Here is a 20735-nt window from a genome sequence, read left to right on the forward strand (position 1 = left end):
CTTATACAGCAGAAGCTAATGCACCGTTGTAGAGCAATTATACTCCAATAAAGATGTTGACCAAAAAAAAAAAAGAAGTGGGTAAGGGATGTTTACTATTTTCTCTATTTTAGGGTCTGGACGGTGAGGCATTGATCACGTACTAGATTACTCTTATTTCTTTTCTTTGCTGGCTTTTTAGCATTATTTATCTCCTTCATCCTTCAGGAACTGAACAAACCTAAAGGAAGCTGGGAGAGGTGGAGAGTAGATACAATAGGACCACCTAATGAAAATTCAGATCTCTCTGGTTACCCCAGTGGATGACCAATATGCCACTCTTGAGTATCTCTTTGCCTCCTGGTTAGGCAAAGATAACTCACCCTTCTAAATTCCAGGAAAGAATTGTTTTATGTCTAACTAGCTCCTTAAATAAGCTTTCACAATGGCCCTCCTACTTCCAAACAGTTATTCTAACAAGAGTGGCTTGGATAAAGTGGGCCAGGAGTGCCTGTAGCATGATGGATAATGTACAACTCAGGGGTCACCAACCGTGAAGTTCGACTGAAACATGCTTATTGCTAACTTGGTGTGATGGCTGTTGTGGATAAACAAATCAAATTCAAATTCACAGGTCAATTACTCTGAAGAATGCCCTGCTAATTTTCCTGTTTGAAAAAGCACGGGTAAATGTTTTCATATAAATCAGAGGCTTTCAACCAGCTCAGCTGCTTTGACCAACAAGTGGGTCTTATAGTTTTTGAACACTTGCAGTGATGGTGGTACGGTCTCTAAGCTACAGGATTTTAGGAAGTACCACATGCCTGCTTCACTAAGGGATGCCCGGCACATCCCTTAGCAACTAAAAATGCTGCTAACAAACTCCATCTCATCCTGAGCGAAAGAGAGCTTTCTTAAAACATTCCAAACACAATAAAAATCAATTCAAAATCCAGGCTACCTTCCTTTTTAGAAAATGAATGTTCAGGGAAGTCCTCTGTGATTTTTCCCTGGGGTTTCTCAGCTCTGGAGCTACCTAATGAGATGAAGCAGTTGGCCAAGATTAGGTATCCAAGACCTTTGGATTTCATGAGCCGGTAAAATCCCCTCCCTGTCCAGAAATATGGAAACCTACCCTGGGGTTGCCAACGTTTTCATTTGCCAAATACAGGCACAAGACTAAATGACACAAAATAATAATTACTTTCTACTCTGACCATGGTTTAATTTTTAAAAACAGCTTAACAAATACCAAAAAAGTAGAAAGGATAGAATTTTGGGACCATCATGTAGCCATTTAAATTGAATTAATTTACGGGACTTCCCTGATGGTCCAGTGGCTAGGGCTCAATGCTCCCAATGCAGGGGGCCCAGGTTCAATCCCTGGTCAGGAGACTAGATCCCACATGCTACAACTATGAGTTCACATACTGCAACTAAAGATCCCATGTGCCGCAACTAAGATCCGACCCGGTGCGGCCAAACACGTAGTAAATAAATAAATAAATGATTTAAAAAAAAATTGAATTAATTTAGCTTAAAAATTTCCACATTATCTTAATTTTCTAATTTCACTGAAGATGGATGGAAACATGACATCAACACAGGACTTCAGAGTTGCCTCTGAAAACCAGTGGTCTAATTTTGAGCTCCATAGGTAAAGTGCTTAAGTAGACTAAGGCAGGGATAGCTGTAGGAATTATTGTAAAATGTGTTTTGAAGATCCATCCATGTCTCCTGTACTGGCCTCTCCCCATCTGATTTGTCCCATTCTCCGGGTGCCTCTTGCTCCCGAAATGCAGGTGTCCTCAAACAGAATGTCCTCAAACAGAATGTCCCTCACTGACTGTTAGGTCCAGGGGTCTTCAATCATTCTTGTCCTGTGCTTCTGGTTCCTCATCTGTAATAGGGAATGGAAGCCACTACACTAACCTCTGCAGTCCATTCACTTCTGAAGCATAATGATTCCAAAGACCTTTCCATATCCTCCCTCAGAAAGCTCTGCCAGGAGCTTGTTCCAGGATCCTGTCATTGATGTGTCTTCTCCTGTTCTGAGAGCAGAACATTTTTTTTCCCTTGAGAACTCACTCCATGTGGCTCTGGTGGGACTAAACTCAACAGCCAATTCCTTCACCACAGATCAGGCACATGATCCCATCTGGGTCCACTGGAGGGGGACTTTGTACCATAGATAGTGGGAAAGATGACTTTGCTGGGTGTAGTGAGTTTAACAGTGTCCCCTTAAAATTTATGTCCACCTGGAAACTCAAACTATGACTTGTTTGGAATGAACTCTTTGTAGATATAATTGAGTTTAGGATCTCAAGAAAGATCATTCTAGATTTAGCGTGGGTGCTAAATCCAGTGACTGGTGTCCTTACAAGAGAAAGAAGAGGAAGATTTTAAATAAAGAGGCACAGAGGAGAAACACAGAGAGGACAGGGATGTGAGGTGGAGACAGAGATTTGTAGAATGCATCTAAAAGCAAAAAAAAAAAAAAAAAAAAGTGCCAAGGATTTCTGGCAAATGCAAGAAGATAGGAGACAGGCATGGAATGGATTTTTCCTTAGTGCCCCTAGAAGGAATCAACCCTGCTGACACCTTGATTTCAGACTTCAGACCTGAACTGTGAGAAAACAAATTTCTGTTGTTTTAAGACACAGTTTGTGGTGATTTGTTAGAGCAGCCCTGTGGAATGAATATACTGGGTTTGCTGAGAGCCATCTTGCCTGCCAGAGAGGACCCGTCATAAGAATGGAGAAAGAAAGGTTGAGCTCTGATTATAACCTTGAGTCCCTAGATCCAGCTAGGCTTGAAGTCAGCAGCACCTCTGGACTTCCCAGTGTGGGAGCCTATAATGCTCTCTTTTTGTTTATGCTCATTTGCATTAAATTTTTCTCTTGGAGAGCTGAAAGACTTCTGATGAAAACGTGGCTCAGCACTGAGGAAATCATGCAACTTTTAAAAAGTTTTTATAGAATTTTGAAAGGTTACTTTCCATTTACAGTTATTTTAAAATGTTGGCTATATTGCCCATGTTGTACAACACATCCTTGAGCCTCTCTTACACCCAATAGTTTGTATCTCCCACCTCCCCATCCCTATTTTACCCCTTTCCCCCCTCTCCACTGGTAACCACTAGTTTGTTCTCTATATCTGTGAGTCTGCTTTTTTGTTATATTCACTACTTTGTTGTATTTTTTAGATTCCACATATAAGTGATATCATGCAGTATTTGTATTTCTCTCACTGACTTATTTCACTTAGTATAATGCCCTCCAAGTCCATCCATGTTGCTGCAAATGACAAAATTTTGTTCTTTTTTATGGCTGAGTAGTATTCCATTGTATGTATACACCACATCTTCTTTATCCATTCATCTGTTGATGGACACTTAGGTTGCTTCCATATCTTGGCATTTGTAAATACTGCTGCTATGAACATTGGAGTGCATGTATCTTTTTGAATTTGTTTTTTTGTTTTTTTCGGATGTATACCCAGGAGTGGAATTGCTGTGTCATATGGTAGTTCTATTTTTAGATTTTTGAAAAATCACCATACTGTTTTCCTCAGTGGCTGCACCAATTTATATTCCCACCAACACTGTACAAGTCTCCCCTTTTCTCCATATCCTTGCCAACATTAGTTATTTGTGTTCTTTTTGATGATAGCCGTTCTGACTATGAGGTGTGAGGTGATATCTCATTGTGGTTTTGATTTGCATTTTTCTGGTGATTAGTGATGTTGAGCATCTTTTCTTATGCCTGTTGGCCATCTGCATTTCCTCTTTGGAAAAATGTCTGTTTTGTTCTTCTGCCCATTTTTTAATTGGGTTTTTTGTTTTTTGATGCTGAGTTGTATGAGCTATTTTTACATGTTGGATATTAATCCCTTATCAGTTGTATCCCTTGCAAATATTTTCTCCCATTCGGTAGATTGTCTTTTCCTTTTGTTAATGGTTTCCTTTGCTGTGCAAAAGCTTTTCATATTCATCTTTGAAGGCCCAGCCATGGTGGTATTTTTTACACAAAGCCTTCCCTGGGGTCCCCAGTCTGAAAGGCTCATTTCTTCCTCTGGATTCTTATAGCTCTGTTCTCCTCCCACACATGATACTGTTACCAAAAATGGGGGTCTGGCTGCTCGCCACTCAAAAGCCAATAAAGAGGTAAGTTGGTGGAAAGGAAACTTTGCTTTATTTCAGATGCTGGCAACTGGGGGCAGTGGTTGGGGGTGGGGGAGAGGGCAGACTCCTGTCCAAAGGCCGACTCCCCCCTCCCCAACCAGTGGACAAAAGCTTTTATAGACGGAGGGAGGGGGCTACATGTAGAAACAGCACAGTCAGCTCTGCCAGTCATCTTGAAATGGATCATACTGTGGTCTGACCAGCGTCATTTTGATTATTTTAAGTACAGTTAATCTTCAGTTCCAGGATCAGTTTGTTCCCATTTCCATGAGGCCAGTTCTCGAAACTGTGGCAGCTTATGTCATGGCTACAGGCTGGTCATCATGTAGTTAACTTCTTCCACCTTTTGGGGGTTTTAGTATCTATAAGACAGCTCACAGGATATGGCTCAGAATATTATCTATAGCCCTTGAGGAGGAACTAAAGGCCCTTGACTTTGCTTAATGACTAAACTCTTATTATTTGGTCTCTGTTGACTGGTTTCCTTTGTTTCTGCATTTTCTCACTTCTCTGATTAAATTTATTGTTTGGCTAAAATTTTTTCACAGACAAAAGGCAGGCTGAGGATATGGGGAGGTAAAGACCATAGGGTCCTGCTCTGTTTCAATACTATTCAGTTTGTCTTATCTCCCCTGCTAGACCTTTTAGCCTTTTGAAAGCAAGAGCCCCGTCCTTGTCTTCTTTTCTTTACTGCACAAGCTCTATTCCATTCCCATAGCAGGGGCTTGGTGCATATTTGATGAACAGGTAAATGAAAAAAACAAAAGTGAATAGAGTGGGGTTTCGGTGTTGATGGCAGAGAGTGGAAAGTATAGTTTTGTGTTAGAGGCTCTCCTGGTGTTCCTAATCATACCAAAGACACAAATCCCCAATTCACTCTACATAAATCTCCCTACTAAGGAAACCAGCCGAAGACCAGGACTGCTGTAAACAAGCATTGGATTGTGTTGGGTCTTTTGCCAGCATAAAAACTGCTAGGCTTTTTGTAAAGTAGGCAGTTGTTACTTCAAATATGAAGTACCTGTCATATCACTTTCTTCTATTTGAAACCTTTCAGTGGTATCCCATTGCTCTTAGGAAAAAGTCCAAACTCTTATTCATGGCTTACAAAGTCCTGTGAAACCTGACTCCTTCTCATGGCTCTAGTCTTGTCTCTCAAAACTCCCCCACCTTGAATCTATGCTCTGGATAGTTCCCTGATTATGTCAAAAACTTCATCTGCTTTCTCCTCTCTGTTTTCTGTCTTCCTCTTCTTCTCCCTCTCTCTCTCCTCCTGGCATTTGTTCTTGTGGAACAATCACTCATTCCCCCCACCGCTCTTTTCACCTAACTTATTCCTCTGCCGATCTTAGACATTTGCTTGGGCATTATTTCCTCCAAGGGCCTACCCTTATCCATTGGGTGCCCCATTGTGTCCCCAGAGGTCTCTGCACTTTTCTAGCAAAGCTTTTACTACACTGCATTGTAGTTGCTCATTTCTTGACAATCTCCATCAATATATTGTTTGAATCATGTCTATTTTGATAACTATCTAATTCCTAGCACACAGCATATAGTACAGATGCTTATTACATAGTTTGGTCAAATGATTACATAGATAAATAAATGATGGAGAATTTAATGTAATTCTCAAAGTCTAGCTTGGTCTGAACTATGTCCTCTTGTTCATTTCTCCACTTTCAAGGAGTGACCAGGCTTTCCTACCTGGGACAGAGGGGAAGAGAGGGAAGAACCACAATATTTTCAGAGGAAGGGAGATGAGTCATTTCTAAAGGGGAGTCCCTGTTCCTTTAATTGTCCATGAGAACTATAATGGGGGGGTCTCCAAGATATGTTTAATATTTTGAAGGCCTGACAAAAATCATAAAAGGAGTACATCCCATGGAACTACAGTTCACAGAGCGCCAGTCCATGCTGCTGAACTGAGAACTTGGAAGTCTCAGAGAGGAGACCTTCAAGATGGCAGAGGAGTAAGACACAATCACCTTCCTCCCCAGAAATACATCTACATGTGGAACAACTCCTACAGAACACCTACTGAATGCTAGCAGAAGACCTCAGACTTCCCAAAATGCAAGAAACTCCCCATGTACCTGGGTAGGGCAAAAGAAAAAAGAAAAAACAGACACAAAGGAATAGGGATGGGACCTGCATGTCTGGGAGGGAGCTGTGAAGGAGGAAAAGTTTCCACACACTAGGAAGCCCCCTTCACTGGTAGAGACAGGGAGAGGCGGGAGCGGGAAGCTTCGAAGCCACGGAGGAGAGCGCAGCAACAGGGGTACAGAGGGAAAAGTGGAGAGATTCCTGCACAGAGGATTGGTGCCAGCCAGAACTCACCAGCCTAAGAGGCTTCTCTGCTCACCCACCGGAGTGGGTGGGGGCTGGGAGCTGAGGCTCGGGCTTCAGACGTCAGATCCCAGGGAGAGGACTGGGGTTGACTGCATTAACACAGCCTGAAGTGGGCTGGTGTGTCACAGCTAGCCAGGAGGGAGTCCAGGAAAAAGTCTGGTACTGCCTGAGAGTCAAGAGACTATTGTTTCAGGGTGCACGAGGAGAGGGGACTCAGAGCACCACCTAAATGAGCTCCAGAGATGGGCGCGAGCTGTGGCTATCAGCGCGGACACCAGAGACAGGCATGAAACACTAAGGCTGCTGCTGCAGCCACCAAGAAGCCTGTGTGCAAGCACAGGTCACTATCCACACCTTCCCTCCCAGGAGGCTGTGCAGCTCACCACTACCCATGATCCAGGGACAACTTCTCTGGGAGAACATGTGGCATGTCTCAGGCTGTTACAACATCACACTGGCCTCTGACGCCACAGGCTCACGCCACATTCCATACCCCTCCATCCCCCCAGCCTGAGTGAGCCAGAGCCCCTAATCAGCCACTCCTTTAACCCCCTCCTGTCTGGGCAAAGAACAGACTCAGAGGGGAACCTGCATGCAGAGGTGAGGCCAAATAAGAGCTGAACCCCAGAAGCTGTGCAAACAAAGAAGAGAAAGGGAAATTTTTCCGTGCAGCCTCAGGAGTAGCAGATTAAATCTCCACACACTAGGAAACCCACACTAGGATGTACCCTGCATCTGTGAAATACCTGAATAGACAATGAATCATCCCAAAATTGAGACAGTGGACTTTGGAAGCAACTGTAGACTTGAGGTTTGCTGTGTGTGACTGACTAGTTTCTGATTTATTTTGGTTATCATACCTTAATTTTTAGCACTTGTTATCATTGGTGCATTTATTTATTGATTTGGTTGCTCTCTTCTTTTTTTTTATTACTTTTTAAATTTTAATAATATTTAAAAATTTTTTATTCTAATGACTTTATTTTATTTTTCTTTCTTTCTCTTTTTTCTCTCTTTTCTTCTGAGCCACATGACAGACAGGGCCTTGGTGCTCTGGCAAGGGGTCAGGCCTGAGGCTCTGAGGTGGGAGAGCTGAGTTCAGGACACTTGACCACCAGAGACTTGCTGACCACACATAATAACAATCGGCCAGAGCTCTCCCAGAGATCTCTGTCTCAACACTAAGACCCAGGTCCACTCAACGACCAGCAAGCTCCAGTGCTGGACACCCCATGCCGGACAACTAGGAAGACAGGAAAACAGCCCCACCCATTAGCAGAGAGGCTGCCTAAAATCATAATAAGGTCACAGACACCCGAAAACACACCACCGTACGTGCTCCTGCCCACCAGGACAAGATCCAGCCGAATCCACCAGAACAAAAGCACCAGTCTCCTCTACCAGGAAGCCTACACAATGCACTGAAACAACCTTAGCCACTGGAGGCAGACACCAAAAACAACGGGACCTACGAACCTGCAGCCTGAGAAAAGGAGACCCCAAACACACTAAGTTAAGCAAAATGAGAAGATACAGAAATCATATCAAGTATCTTTTCCAACCACAATGCTATGAGATTAGATACCAATTACAGGAAAAGAAAAACTGTAAAAAATACAAACACATGGAAGCTAAGCAATATGCTACTAAATAACCAAGAGATCACTGAAGGAATCAAAGAGGAAATCAAAAAATACCTACAAACAAACGACAATGAAAACACTTTGGTCCAAAAACCTATGGGATGCAGCAAAAGATTTCTAAGAGGGAAGTTTACAGCAATACTATCCTACCTCAAGAAACAGGAAAAATCTCAAATAAATAACCTAAACGTACACCTAAAGCAATTAGAGATAGAAGAACAAAAAAACCCAAAATTAGCAGAAGGAAAGAAATCATAAAGATCAGATCAGAAATCAATGAAAAAGAAATGTAGGAAATGATAGCAAATATCAATTAAACAAAAAGCTGGTTCTTTGAGAAGATAAACAAAGTGGATAAACCATTAGCCAGACTCATCAAGAAAAAAAGGGAGAAGACTCAAATCAACAGAATTAGAAATGAAAAAGAAGTAACAACTGACACTGAAAAATACAAAGGATCATGAGCGATTACTACAAGCAGCTATATGCCAATAAAATGGACCACCTGGAAGAAATGGACCAATTTTTAGAAAAGCACAACCTTGCAAGACTGAACCAGGAAGAAATAGAAAATATGAACAAACCAATCACAAGCCCTGAAATTGAAACTGTGATTAGAAATCTTCCAAAAAACAAAAGTCCAGGACCAGATGGAAACCCAGACAAAGGTGTTAAAAAAAAAAAAAAAAAAACTACAGGTCAATATCAAAGATGAACATAGATGCAAAAATCCTTAACAAAATACTAGCAAACAGAATCCATAGTAACAATCTGAAGGATAAAAACCATATGATAATCTCAACAGATGCAGAAAAATCTTTCAACAAAATTCAACACCCATGTATGATAAAAACTCTCCAAAAGGAGGCATAGAGGGAAACTACCTCAACATAATATAGGCCATGTATGAAAAACCCACAGCCAGCATCATTCTCAATGGTGAAAAACTGAAACCATTTTCACTAAGATCAGGAAGAACACAAGGTTGCCCACTCTCACCACTATTATTCAACATAGTTTTGGAAGCTTTAGCTGTGGCAATCAGAGAGGAAACAGAAATAAAACGAATCCAAATCAGAAAAGAAGAAGTAAAGCTGTCACTGCTTGCAGATGACATTATACTATACATATAAAATACTAAAGATGCTACCAGAAAAGTACTAGAGCTAATTAATGAATTTGGTGAAGTAACAGGATAAAAAAGTAATGTCCAGAAATCTTTTGCATTCCTCTACACTACTGATGAAAAATCTGAAAGAGAAATTAAGGAAACTCTCCCATTTACCATTGCAACAAAAAGAATAAAATACCTAAGAATAAAACTGCCTATGGAGACAAAAGACCTGTATGCAGAAAACTATAAGACACTGATGAAAGAAATTAAAAACTATACAAACAGATGGAGAGATATACCATGTTCTTGGATTGGAAGAATCAACATTGTGAAAATGACTCTACTACCCAAAGCAATCTACAGATTCAATGCAATCCCTATCAAACTACCAATGGCATTTTTCACAGAATGAGAACAAAACATTTCACAATTTATATGGAAACACAAAAGATCCTGAATAGCCAAAGCAATCTTGAGACAGAAAAACAGAGCTGGAGAAATCAGGCTCCCAGGCTTCAGCCTATACTACAAAGCTACAATAATGAAGACAGTATAGTACTGGCACAAAAATAGAAATATAGATCAATGGAACAGGATAGAAAGCCCAGAGATAAACCCACACACATATGGTCACCTTATATTTGATAAAGGAAGCAAAAATATACAATGGAGAAAAGACAGTCCCTTCAGTAAGTGGTGCTGCGAAAACTGGACAGCTACATGTAAAAGAATGAAATTAGAACACTCCCTAACACCATACACAAAAATAAACTCAAAATGGATTAAAGACCTAAATGTAAGGCCAAACCCTGTAAAACTCTTAGAGGAAATCACAGGCAGAACACTCTGTGACATCAATCACAGCAAGATCCTTTGACCCACCTCCTACAAAAGTTGAAATAAAAACAAAAATAAACAAATGGGACCTAATGAAACTTAAAAGCTTTCGCATAGCAAAAGAAACCTTAAAGAAGATGAAAAGACAACTCTCAGAATGGGAGAAAATATTTGCAAATGAAACAACTGACAAAGGATTAATCTCTAAAATATACAAGCAGCCCATGTAGCTCATATCAAAAAAAACAAACAACTCAATACAAAAATGGGCAGAAGTTCTAAATAGATATTTCTCCAAAGAAGATATACAGATTGCCAACAAACACATGAAAGGATGCTCAACATCACTAATCATTAGAGAAATGCAAATCAAAACTACAATGAGGTATCACCTCATACTGGTCAGAATGGCCATTATCAAAAAATCTACAAACAACAAATGCTGGAGAGGGTGTGGAGAAAAGGGAACCCTCTTGCACTGTTGGTGGGTATGTAAATTGATACAGCCAATATAGAGAACAGTATGGAGGTTCCGTAAAAAACTAAAAATAGAACTACCATACGACCCAGCAATCCCACTACTGGGCATATACCATTCAAAAAGAATCATGTACCACAAGGTTCATTGCAGCACTATTTACAATAGCCAGGACATGGAAACAACCTAAGTGTCCATCGACAGATGAATGGATAAAGAAGATGTGGCACATATATACAATGGAATATTACTCAGCCATAAAAAGGAATGAAATTGAGTTATTTGTAATGAGGTGGGTGGACTTATAGTCTGTCATACAGAGTGAAGTAAGAAAGAGAAAAACAAATACCGAATGCTAACATATATATGTAATTAAAAAAAAAAAAAGGTTCTGATCAACCTAGGAGCAGAACAGGAATAAGGACACAGACGTAGAGAATAGACTTGAGGACCTGGGGAGGGGGAAGGGTAAGCTGGGATGAAGCGAGAGAGTGGCATGGACATATATACACTACCAAATGTACAACAGATAGCTAGTGGGAAGCAGCTGCATAGCACAGGGAGATCAGCTCGGTGCTTTGTGACCACCTAGAGGGGTGGGATAGGGAGGGTGGGAGGGAGACACAAGAGGGAGGGGATGTGGGGTATATGTATACATATAGCTGATTCACTTTGTTATACAGCAGCAACTAATACAACAATGTAAAGCAATTATACTCCAATAAAAATGTTTTAAAAAAAGTCATACAAGTGCCCATGACATGTCTGTACAGGCTAACAAAACTGAACTGGATGGAGAGTGTCAGGGATCAAAGTCAGTGTGTGGAAAACTATCTTATTTTCTATTTCTCTTTCTCCTCTTAATGAAACTGTTCTGGCGGTTGCACTTCTACTTGGGGGCAGACCTGACCATGCAAACAGAAGAGCTCTTGTCTCTTTCTGATGGAAGCATTTAATTACTGCTACCAGGATTTCCATTCTGGTTGTCCCTTGTCTCAGCAAACACAGAAACCCAGGCTGCCATGGAGGTATCAGGTGGGCTTTGTAGGCTTGGTGTAAGCAAGAAATAAACTTGTTGGGATAAGCCATAGAGATGATTTTGAGCTTGTTTATTACAATAGCAAAACTTAGTTTATTTGACTGAGGGACTGTGTTATTCATTTTTAATCCCTAAGATCTAGCATTGTGCTTGGCATAGAAGAGATATGCAGTAAGTGTTTGCTGAATGGATAAACAAATGAAGGAGTGGACGAATAGAAAACAATTAGCTATGAAGCCATCTCACTGCAGACCCCTGAAAACCAGAAATCAGACTTTGAGGATAAAACAATTACATGTGAACTAGATACCCCCAGGCTTTGCATCACAGAGCCTTCTTCTTGCAGTAGGAGTTAGTAACTTTGCAAATAGAACTCAGTTAAAAACACAAATATTTTATAATAACCATTGCTCAGAAATCTAAGCCCTTTGATTATCTCAGTCATGAGCGACTTTGTCCAATATATCAAGGATGTAGGATTCATTAATATTGGTTTTAGTTACTCACTGGGATTTAAGACTCAAAAATGAATCCAGGAAGTGGTTTGCAATTCATTTGATCAAACAAAAGTCTCCTATAAGTAGTATTAAATCAGGTGGGGACCAATTTTCAAAATCTTTTTAGGTAGAATTTTGTGATTGTGTGACTGTAGGCACCTGGCTAGAAATAACAACATGGCATATGCTGTTATGTGTCTTTGCCCCTGAGTTTGCAGAAGCCTGCAGTTCAATGTCGATGCTGGAGGCAGGGGCTTTCTTCTCTAGTTCATTGATTTTAAATTAAATTAACTCTGATCTTTAGGTCATCTCCTAGATTATAAAAGCTGAGGGCATCGTGAATGATGAAAACAGTAGGAGTAAATGTATTGGAGCAGGTTGAGCAATTTAAGTGCTTTGAAATGCAACTGGTGCAAAGCAAGGGTATTTGCAAGCTATCCAATTGAGGGTTGATTCTAGAGATGCTGATGGGGAAAAACCACTTGAGCAGAGTGAGTGTTAGAAAACAGTTGTGATCTTCGGAGGACAGCTCCTTTCTAGCCCTCTTTATGTCCTTCTGCTGTGTTTGCGTGCATCTTGTTTTCCACTTGAATCTTGATGGCTCCATCTTCTTTCACAACATTCTTCACTTTCAGAAGAGTGTATTAGTTACCTATTGCTGCATAACAAATTATCCCAAAATTTAGTGGCTTGGATCAACAGTATTTATTTTCCTCATAGTTTCTGTAGGTTGGGGACCTGGGCACAGCTTAGCTGGGTCTTCTGCCGCAGGGTCTCTCACAAGTTGTAATCCAGGTGCCAATTGGGGCTTCAGTCATCCAAGCCTTTAAAGGAAAGAGTTTGCTTGGGGAAGAATTCAGTTCCAAACTTAATCATGTTGTTGTTGACAGGATTCAGTTTTTTATATGGTCTTGAACTGAGGGGCCTCAGTTCCTCAAAGTCTGTGGGCCAGAAGCTATGCTAAGTTCCTTGCCATGTGGGCCTATGCATAGGGTAACGCCGAACACTACGACTTGCCCCATCAAAGAAAGCAGGCAAAAAGATCCAGAAAAGAGGACAAGCAAGCAAGATGGAAGTCACAGATTTCTATAACCTAACTTTGGAAGTGCCATTCCAACACTTCTGCTGTATTTTATTCATTATAAGTGATTAATTAGGTCCAGCCTACACTTACAGGGAGGGCTTTTATCAGGCCTGAATACCACTGGTGGAAAGCATCAAGAAGCATCTTAGAAGTCTGCCTAGCATGAAGCATCTTAGAAGTCTGCCTAGCATGAAGGGTAAATCCATGGTAGCAGAAACTGTTTCTCAGACTTTTTCTCCACTCGACCCCATTAGAAGAGGACAATGAATGGATATATGTGATTGAATCAGCATTCTGTAAGTGAAAAAATTCTACAATATGTTTTAACTTTAAAAGAATTTTGCATTTTACTTTATTCAATAATTTAATAAGAGTTAATAAATATTCAGGACTTAATGCAATATATAAATATATATATTCAATTAATCCTTATAAAAACCTATAAACATACTATTAAATCTCCATCTTAAAGATTAGGAGACTGAGATACAGACAGGTAAATAACTTGCCCAAGGTCATTCAGATGGTTAATGAAAGAATCAGGATCCAACCAAAGCAATCAAACTTTCGAGTCCAGGCCACTGTGCATTATATTTCACCTACTTTTTAATATGCTTTTGATTACTTGCTATTATGAGCTGAATTGAGTTCCCTCGAAATTCACGTTGAAGTTCTAACCCCCCAGTACCTCAGAATGTGACTGTATTAGGAGAAAAGGTCTTTAAAGAGGTAAATAAGTTTAAGTGAGGTAATTGGGGCAAGTTCTAATCCAATATGACTGATGTCCTTATGAGAAGAGGCGATTAAGACCCAGTTACAAACAGAAGGAAGTACATATGAAGATATTTGAAGAAGATGGCTATCTACAAGCCAAGGAGAGAAGCTTCAGAAGAAACCAACTCTGCCCATCTCTTGATCTTGGACTTCTAGCTTCCAGGACTCAATAAATTTCTGTTGTTTATGCCACCCAGTCTGTGGTATTTGTTATGGCAACCCTAATATATACTAATATACCTGCCAGCAGGAATATTAATGTCCCAGGATGATATGCCATATATTAGCTGTGGTACCAGTATCCACAGCACACCCCAGTTTCACTAGCTCAGGTGTGGTGGAAAGTACGTGGGATTTGGCCTCCTATACAAGGACTATCTTTAGCATGTAAAGTTAGGCAAGCTCCATAACTTTTCTGTAAAGTGAGGTTAATAAGACCTACCTCACAGGTCTGTAGAGGGGATTAACGAGATAATACGGAAGTGTCTGGCACAGTAGCTGACATATATTAAACCCTTAGTTAATGTCCTTTATTGCTTAAATGTAAGTCACATGTTAAAGCAATTATTGAAGACACGCAACAGAAGCTTAGTCCTTTGTTCACTCTCTCTCTTGTTCTGGAAAGAGATGAAAAAAATATTATCAGTTTTTCTTCTGTGCAGGCACTTTCTATATTGATCCATTGCAACTTTTCTCCATACTGGTCCAGACCTTTTTTACTGTTCTTAATGTAAATTCAAAAATATCAAGAGAACGCCAAAATGGCCCAGTTTCTAGTCTTGTGTGAACCCTTTAGACAGGAGATGATTCAGAAAAAATAAAATTTAAGATAACAAAAAACCCCTTCAGAGTGGACTTCAGTTCAATTCAACCAGTGCTTACTAAGTACCTAAAATGCTAGAATAAGCTAATTGCCTATAAACTGTCATCCAATGACTAACATATTGAATGCAACGTCAGCCTGTGACAAAGCAAGAATAGTTATAACAACAGAGAAGATACTAATTCCTTTGCATTTTTAAAAATAAATTTATTTTACTTATTTATTTATTGGCTGTGTCAGGTCTTCGTTGCTGTGCGCGGGCTTCTCATTGCGGTGGCCTCTCCTGTTGCAGAGCATGGGCCCAGTAGCCGTGGCACGCGGGATCAGTAGTTGTGGCTCGCGGGCTCTAGAGCGCAGGCTCAGTAGCTGTGGTGCACGGGCTTAGCCACTCCGTGGCGTGTGGGATCTTCCCGGACCAGGGCTTGAACCCATGTCCCCTGCATTGGCAGGTGGATTCTTAACCACTGCGCCACCAGGGAAGCCCTCCTTTGCATTTTATATTGATCAGATCACATTGGAAACATTGTTTTCAATTGTAGATGCCATTTTTAAGCAATAGAAATTAACAAAGGATATAGTGTTCATGGGATGGTGAGAAGTCTAGGTGAAAAATTATTGAAAGAACTGGGGACATTTAACTTGAAGACAAGACAAACTAGAGAGGACACTTTAAGTGTTTTGAATTCTTATACGTATGTCATGTGGAGGACGTCTCATTTCCTTTGTTGCCCTTGGTAACAAAATTGTGACTTATAGTGAGGCTAAATTCAGTTCAGTAAGACTAAAAATGTTTGCTATGGACTAAATGGTGTTCCCCCAAAATCTATATGTTGAAGTCCTAACTCCCAATGCGACTGTATTTGAATATAGGGCTTTTAAGAGGTAATTCAGGTTAAATGAGATCATTAGGGTAATCCTATTGAGTTAGAGACCTTTTAAAAAAAGAGAAAGAAATCTCTCTCTCTTCATGTGCACACACCAAGGAAGGACCATGTGAGATCACAGCAGGAAAGCAGCTATCTGTAAGCCAGGAAGAGAACCCTCACCAGAAACTGAATGAGCCAGAACCTTGATCTTGGACTTCCCAGCCTCCAGAACTGTGAGAAATAAATTTCTGTTGTTTAAGCCACCCAGTCATGTTATTTTGTTATAGCAGCTGGAACTAAGACAATGTCTAAAGTTAAAATTAAATAATTTGATGAGCATTGAGTAGCAAGCAGAGGCCCACATGCATGTGCGCTAGGGCATACTACAGAAGACATTTCCAGAGCAGCACAGAGGCTACAGTGGCTGACTATTATGGTCCTTTTCTCCCCTGAGATTCTGTGATTTCACAAGTCTTTAAAGCTATATGGACACAGAAACACAGGTCTCTACTTGTATCATTGTCTTCTCACTTTATAGAGGATGGAGACTAGACAAATTGATTTCATCTCTTATGTGAACCCTTATTCATTGACAGTGGCTTCCTGGAACTGTTTTGAGAAGGATTTTTGAAGCTGTGTGAAAAAAATCCATGATAAAAGGAACTAATATTTAGTGGGTAATTGTCATGCACCTGGCCCCATTCTAAGCACAATATTTGTTTTAATTTACTTTATACTTGCAACAACGCTAAGAGTTGACTCCTAGTAGCATCAACATTTTTTGAAAAGAATGTCAAGTCACAGACAGGAGGGACTACTGAAAGGCCATATGGTTAGTAAGTGGCAGCGTCAGACCATAAACCCAGTAGTTTGGCTTGAGAGATTTTGCCTGTAACTCTTACACTGTGATACCTCTCCAGCAATCCATTTGCAGTAATTATCAAAAGTGGAGGGGGTTGAAGAGGTCATGCTCCAAAATCCTTATGTCAGGATCTGTTCTGGGGGGCACTCAAACCCAAACAAGTGGGCATAATATATTTTTATATGAATGCCATAACCATTCAGGCACAAATCAGAAAATTTTAAAGACTCTTTAGTAGTTGATTAACAGATTAGAGCCCAGTAGTCCAGACACTGTAAATTATAGGGAAACAGTGTTTGGAATTCCATCATTTCTTCGAAAATTCTGTTTGGAACCATGTTATCCCAGTTCATGTTATAATGGACAGTAGAAATAGGTAACATCAGCTATTAAACCATATTTCTCTGACCCTTCAGCCCTCTATGATTGCAAAAACACCAACTCCCTTCTTAATCAACTCCCACCCCCAGATATCTATTTATGTAAGTACTCTGGGGATCATGTAGGCTCAACGCTTGCCCCAGACACCTCTTTCCCTCTACAGCTCTTGCCATCTCTTATCTGCTGTCGAAGTTTCTCAGGTAACTTCTTGCCCAGGTTACTGATAGCTGCAAACCTTTCCTGCCTTGTGTTGTCATCCAACTGTGTCTGTTGAAGGTAATATCACTGCCTTTCTCTTCTCTGTTCTAGATTTGGTTGATTTGCACAGTAAATCGTGTCTGTTGAGTGCTCTATCAGCAGGCCCCAAACTTGACACATAACAGTAGGCTTTTCCCTCCAGACAAACACAGCCCTCTCTCCCATTAAACCCAAAGAACAATTCCCAATATCTCATGCCCCTCGGTATCTGACAGATTTGTGAGAGACAAGCAAATGAGAGGGACAGGCTTATAAAGTCTTTCTAAGCCAAGCATTCATTGTGAATATAACTGATTTTTTATACTATTTGAAGAAAATTCTGTGCCTCCTTGCACAAGTCTCAACATGTCACTTTTAAATTTATTTAAAATAATCCTTTCTATTAAATTGGCCTCAAGAGTCCCGCATCTTTTTACCTTCCAAAATTTCCCTGTATTGCCTTTATTTTAGAGAAAGCTAAGGAAAGATGATAAAAATCTACAGTCCTTGATCCTACATTTTAAAATGCAAGATGTTAAAATCAAATAAAGTAGGTCAAGCCTTCTCCATATTTAGCAGAGACTAGCGCTTTTCCATATCAGCAAATATTAAAGTTGATAGGCAATCAAAAGTGCTATATCTTCCTTTAGTATAAGAAAATGTTATTAAGCAGCTGACGTTCTATTTTTATTTCAGCCAAAGAAATAGAACAAATCCAACTCTGTGACTTTATTGCTTATGATTTTATAGACGGCTATTTTGTACATTTAAGTAGAGGCACTTTATTTTACATTTATTTGGACAATGAGTAATAGTTAAACACATTCAACTAATTAATTATAAGTGAAGTCCATTTAAATGCTGCCTGTGGTTAAGCTTATAAAACCCTCAGGGGTTTGAAGCAATATTTAAAGTTGGAAGGTCTGACAAAAAAATGGAGGAATGTGTAAGGAGGAATAATACTTGAAAATTCAAGGCTAGAGGTACCTGGGGAAAACTTTAAGTCCTTGGTTTATTTTGAGAATGGAGAAAGTTATGAATATCCTTCATTATTCTGGGACATAATAGCACTCAGTTGGACAAATAAAATATGTAAGTAAAATTAAATGATGCTACTTTTCTTCCTAATAATAGCAACTCTAACATCTAGGATGTATGCTATGTTCATTAAATGAAAAAGAAGAATGTAAAAACCTCTAAAGCAGACTAACAGTGTTAATACAATGAATTATTTTGTAAAAATTCACCTCACTAATAACAATAAATGATTTTAATAAGTACTTTCGAGGTAAAGAGAAGATGTTGCTATTCATTAATGGAGAGAATCATTGGGTTGAAGGACTTTGCTATGGGAGGGACTGTACTCTGAACCCTGGAATCCTTCATCTTCTTCTAAAAATGACACCTGCCATTAAAGTATGAAGTGAGTCATATCTGTGCATATTTGTAATTGGAATCATTGCTTGAAGGTGATGTCATGAACTCCACAGCGAATTTTGTCTCTTGGAGTCCACACTGTTCTCCAGGGAAAGAAGACTCTTATCACTGTGATTTCCAGCCAACAGCCAGGTCCAGTCCTTCAAAGTAAGGAGCACAGGGTTTGGAGCAGCTGGGGCACTGGCTGCCAACCTGGCCCTGGATGTCATTCACGGCCCACATACCTCTGACTGTAGTTTTGCATCCCTGATACCACCTCCATTTTGGTTCTGATCTAGGGCATAAACTGAGCCCACATCTCTGAGTGTTTCCAATGGACTCATTCTCCATCCCCTGGTCACTTGACTCTTTCAATCTCTCATTTAGACTTTAGATGAGTCTCTGAACTTCCTGGTTCTGTTCTTAGACTTCCTGAAACTTTATATCTATGTGGATTCTTCCCCAGTACTAGAACCTCCTCCTCCCACCGAACCAACCACTTGCAGTTTGGCCTCAACATCCTCCTAATCCTATTCAGAGGGTCCACAACTGCTTTGCCCTGTGCCATCCTCTGGTACCTCAGGAAGAGCAGCCCTACCTGGAATGCAGCTTGACTTCTTGTGGGCTGAAAGTACTCTTCCTGGTGCATTTATTTTCCTTATCTCTTTCTCTTGGACAAAATAAAAGGTAAATTATAGGGTTTATTAAAGGAGGAGCAGGAGGAAGAAGAAGATGACCATGGTGACACACAGACAGCCATCACTGGGAAGGTCACGAACTTGATCATGCAGGCGAAGTGGTTAAACATTCTAACCTCTTGCTAGAAAAGGAACCTCACAGAGAAGCCTAATGGGAAAGCATCTTATCAGCTCAGACCTCCACCAATCCTGGATAAGGGACTATTCCCCCAGAAAGAAAGAGATTTAAAATATCCTTCTCCATCACACTACCAAGAAGTCTGATTTAACAAACGAACAAAAAGCAATGTTGTAAAGAACAAAAATTCAAGTCAAGTGCGCTAAACTCTATGTGTTTTTGTGCGTGTGTATGTGTGTGGGTGTGTGAGAGAGATCTGTCTCACACATATATATACACACATATATATATACACTCACACATATATATATATAAATATATATATATATATATATAGAGAGAGAGAGAGAGAGAGAGAGAGAGCGGGACTTCAGTCAGAGATGGATTTAAGTTTATGGGAGCCTGAAGCTTTTACAATTTATGAAGCCCACTTTAAGAAAAAGAATACAAAATTATAAAGGACAACTTAATTACTAGAATAAATATTTATTTAGAATAAGAATAGAAATCACAACAAATGATACATTTTTAAAAGCTGTCAAATACCACGAACATTACAAAAACTAACAAAGTTTTTATTTAACTGCCTATTATATCTCTATGATACTTTGGGCTACATATTCTCTGATTGCTTCTTCAATTGACAATAATTTGGAAATATAATTTTGGAAGATTTTCCACAGGCCTGCTTCCTTCTCCACATGTTTCAAACCATGTTTCTCCTCCAGGACCCACACATGTTCCATGCTACCTGCCATCGGACACGCTCACATGATGCTCTGACCTCTGCCCCTGCACCCTGGTGCCATGAAGCCGAGTGAGGCAGCTAGTGAAGAGCAGGAGAGTGCCTGGGAGACATGTCATCACCAGGAAGGTTAGCAGTATCTCAACTATACTCTGAAGGGGCTGTGAGCCTCGTAAGTATATGCCATGCAAATTAAGGTATGAGCAGTTCAATCTCCCCTTAGCTGGATCCCCAAATACCTACAGCCACATCGCTATCTGACTTGAAGGGAAGTAGGACAGAGTGGAGATGGGAATGGAAAGAAACAGTAGCCTTAAGTAATTGTGGTTAGATTATCTTATTCGTACAAATTTTACACATTTATAGGGTCCTCTCCCAGAGCCTTGGAAGGGGCCTGTGCAATTGAAGGGTTCCAAAGTTTGACCTCATTAGCTTCATAGTAAATCCACCTCTGGCACCAGCCAACATTTTCCTGAGTGCTTAGGAAATATGGAAAGCTAAGCCCTCCATAAAAGTTAATTGATGATGACAGTATTTGGAGATTATCCTTTGAGAAAAGGCGTTATCAAAGACTAGAGGTAAGTCATATTTAATAATTAGGGTCCTAAAGCA

The 20735-nt window shown here is 40.1% G+C and overlaps 1 long non-coding RNA gene across 1 annotated transcript in view; it reads left to right on the forward strand.

Moving 5' to 3' along the window:
• The window catches only part of LOC115852540 (uncharacterized), a 32182-nt gene extending 11937 nt beyond the window's left edge, over nucleotides 1-20245 (forward strand). Inside the window, exon 4 of the long non-coding RNA XR_009565474.1 lies at nucleotides 20107-20245. This is a non-coding gene — a long non-coding RNA (uncharacterized lncRNA). The remainder of the gene's footprint in view (nucleotides 1-20106) is intronic.
• Nucleotides 20246-20735: the final 490 nt, after the last annotated feature.

Source organism: Globicephala melas, chromosome 10 (assembly GCF_963455315.2).
Source record: "Globicephala melas chromosome 10, mGloMel1.2, whole genome shotgun sequence".
NCBI lineage: Eukaryota > Metazoa > Chordata > Mammalia > Artiodactyla > Delphinidae > Globicephala > Globicephala melas.